General features: G+C 41.7%; 1 long non-coding RNA gene across 1 annotated transcript; it reads left to right on the top strand.

Annotated features, from left to right (window-relative positions):
• Positions 1 to 212: 212 nt before the first annotated feature.
• Positions 213 to 2,387, top strand: LOC308080728. The gene is made up of 3 exons (XR_013932729.1): positions 213 to 312; positions 906 to 965; positions 2,294 to 2,387. It is a non-coding gene; the product is annotated as an uncharacterized lncRNA (long non-coding RNA).
• Positions 2,388 to 3,460: the final 1,073 nt, after the last annotated feature.

Raw genomic sequence — 3,460 nt, 5'->3', positions numbered from 1 at the left:
GATTATTGCTTATTATAATTTCCCCGCAAGATTTTATTTGAAAATAGACGATCTACAAGCTCACAATGCGTCGCATCGCGACGAGTTGTGAGCTTGTAGATCTGCTATTTTCAGTTAGCTGATGTATATGTTAAAGTGCTCATGTGGCCCATTCTCGCTTTTGGGCTGGTTTTCCTAGACCTGGTTGCTTGTTTCTCTCACAGAATCTGGAAACACTGGCTGCAGCACCGAGAGGAGGAGATGAGGCAGTCGTTCGTGAAGGAGAAAGAGACGGAACTCAAGGAGAGGGACCACGCGGGCCGTGATGTAAAAGTAACTAAGTACATGTACTCAAGTGCTGTACTGTAAAACATTCAGCCCTACACACACTTCAGCTATCTGAAAATAGCAGATGTACAAGCTCGCATCGCGACGCGTTGTGAGCTTGTAGATTTGAAAATGTACGGACATTTTTCAACACGGTAATCGATTATGACGATTATGGAAAAGAATTGTGATTATTTCAAAGAATTGCAGATTAGATGATTATGTAATATTCTGACAGGCCTACACGTAATGGTACCCTGTTTCACCAGGCTGCACAAATAAGCACCTCACCGCACTTCGTTTGAATTGTGACCCTCTTGCGTGGTCAGTGAAAATCAAACCCCCCCCCCCACCCCCACCCCGCTTTGTGTCTGACACGTCCAGCTGACGGGACACGGTGAGACACTTATGAGCCACTGATTTGTAATCAATGTAATGGACGCTTTATTTGTCTTATGACGGGATACAGTGAGCAGTGGTGGAAAAAGTACTCGTATGTTTTTTACTAGAAATACTCTGTTACCATTAAAAGTCTGGAATTAAAAATGTCCTCTTTGTAGCTAATTATGAAGACTGTCTATTCCACTGTACATTTGTAGGAGACATGCTGGCCAAGCCGAATATGCTGTTGACGGCCCCTCTCCACACCTCAACACCAGGTATACTTAAAGAAGGGCTTTACTTGATTGACTTATGATCTTAAGCCCATTTGAATGTAGATAATGTCTATTTAATGTAGAGAATGTCTATTTCTCCATGCCCTCTGTGCCAATTACCAGACTAGAATATGGAGATGCCCATACAGAGTGGATGGACAGCTGTTGATGGTGGACAGTCAGCAATTCACTGGACGCGCAACAGCCCCTGCACCAGATGTAGCCCTTGAGTTGTTGGCTTGTAAATGTGCACGTCTATTAAGCAAGCTTCCTGACCGCAATAGTCTGAGTAATGGGTTGAGATGTACAGACCTCTGCAAACTCCCAAAACTGTACAAACCAAGTGCCTGAGTTCACTGCCTACAGTTGAACAGGACAGTTCTGATGAGGAAGAGATTGAGTAGTTCATACCATCTTAAATGTCATATTCTTGGAATATTAAGACTGATATAATAAGTGACTATTTTGATAATAACAAAAATAAAAATTGAGCTTATCTATTGTTTATTTGCTACAAAACATATTGAGGGCTAGGTCAACATAAAAGTCAAGGCCAAGATATGTCAATTTTTGTTATCATTTTGGATCCAAAATTACCTTGATATTGACCTTTGAACCCATTTAGACCTGAGGCCGATTCTAAAAACGCCTTCTAAATCCTGACTTAAGTTTTCAGATTTAAAAAAAATATTTACATACACCCTAGCACAGGTGACCCAGCCGGGGTTGATCAAGCCCCCGACTTACGTCCCAGTAGCTACCCACAGTCAGTCCTCTTAGGGGCAAGACAGGGCCACTCAATTCGCTTCTCCGGAACTACTCTGCCGGGGCTGGGGAGGCTCTGGCACGTGGAGGGACTAGGCTTGCTTGAATGGCCCCCTCCCTAAAGGCCTCACCGTGGATTCGTTGGGCTTCTTCCTCACGGAAGGCACGGGCTGGGGCGCTAACCCATACTGCTCCCGGATGCAGTCTAAATTCCGTCTGTCAACCGTCTCTCCAGTGGTCACCAAACTATTCTGAACATGTTTTGAACATATAACACTGAACTTGGATTGCTTCAGTCACCTCAGGCTCATACATCAACTCAGCAACCCAGAAAACATATACTATACATATATACTTTGATAGCAAAATCATCCAAATTGACCGATTAGTTGCTGGGTCATGTCATTCACTATATACCACCGTTTTTATATCAGATGAGGGACTTTAAGTAATCGGCTACTATTTTGACATTGCTATCATAGAATTTCATAAACATAGACATGTAGCGATACAAAAATTAGATGCAACCTTTGCCCCATCTAATGGTACCGATATCCAAAAATTAGGGGTCTGGCCCATGGTGGACTACAGAGAAGACCATGGATGTGCAGCCAGCGGCAGGCGACCACGGCATGAGGCGATCCAGGTGACGTACGTATGGTACATTCAAAATGACTAACTCTTGCACTTGATAACATTTGTTGTAATGTAAACTTATTCAATTGTAAAAAAAAATAAATCATTTTGCATTATTATTGTATTGCCAAATGTTCCATGATTTTCTTTTCCCATCTTCTTTTTAAGCATCATCAGTGATCACCCAACACCTAAATGTGAGTTTAGAATTTTTATCCTTTTTTATTCAACAGTGTCCTCATTGTAGCTAATTATGAAGACTATATATTCCACTGTACATTTGGAATAATTATCCTCCCCTCCCCAGGTGACATGCCGGCCACGCCGAATATGCTGGTGACCCCTCTCCACAGCTCAACACCAGGTATACTTAAAGAAAGGCTACTGTATGTTGATTAATGTATGGTCCCTAATCCCCATTTATTATTTTTGAGCCCATTTTAAAACCTTGACCATGCACCTAATGGTACTCTTGCACCTCAAAGGCATTAAAAGCACTGTAATACACTGTAATACACTGTAATGTGTATTATTATTTCCATTCCTTTTTCTGTCTTGGTTTCCTCTGTAATATGGCCTCTTATGTGCATCGGTGATCTCACTTGTTTCCGTTTTCCTTTAAAAAAAAAGGATGCTGGGCAATGACCCTGACCACAATTGTTACATAATGTTTTGCATAACCGTTCATAACCATCATAATCGTTTTGAAAACGCGTCGCGACACGTTGTTAGCTTGTAGATTGGCTATTTCCACAATGTTTGGTATACCATATAAAGTTATTAAAGATGACGGTCATTCTTTGTATATTTAAGTCATTTGTCATATCTGTCCTGTGCAACTTTTGTTTACAAAGTCTAAAAGCCAAAACCAAAATATTTTATGTTCCAATTTCCAATGGAAAAAAACACAATTAACCACTCAAACCCCAGCATCCATATTCTGCATGCATCCGTTGTCCCATCTAAATACAAAAAGTTAAGTAAAGTATGTAAAACTGATTTTCTGATCGTGACGTGGCGTCCGGCTAGAGAAGAGTGTCTCCTCCAGCCCCATGAGGAAGCTGTTGGAGGCGGACGGAGGAGGAGGAGGAGGAGGA

Source organism: Gymnoscopelus braueri (assembly GCF_963280865.1).
Source record: "Gymnoscopelus braueri genome assembly, chromosome: 24".
NCBI lineage: Eukaryota > Metazoa > Chordata > Actinopteri > Myctophiformes > Myctophidae > Gymnoscopelus > Gymnoscopelus braueri.
The sequence above is the reverse complement of the archived record's forward strand: the minus strand, read 5'-3'. Positions and strand labels throughout refer to the sequence as shown.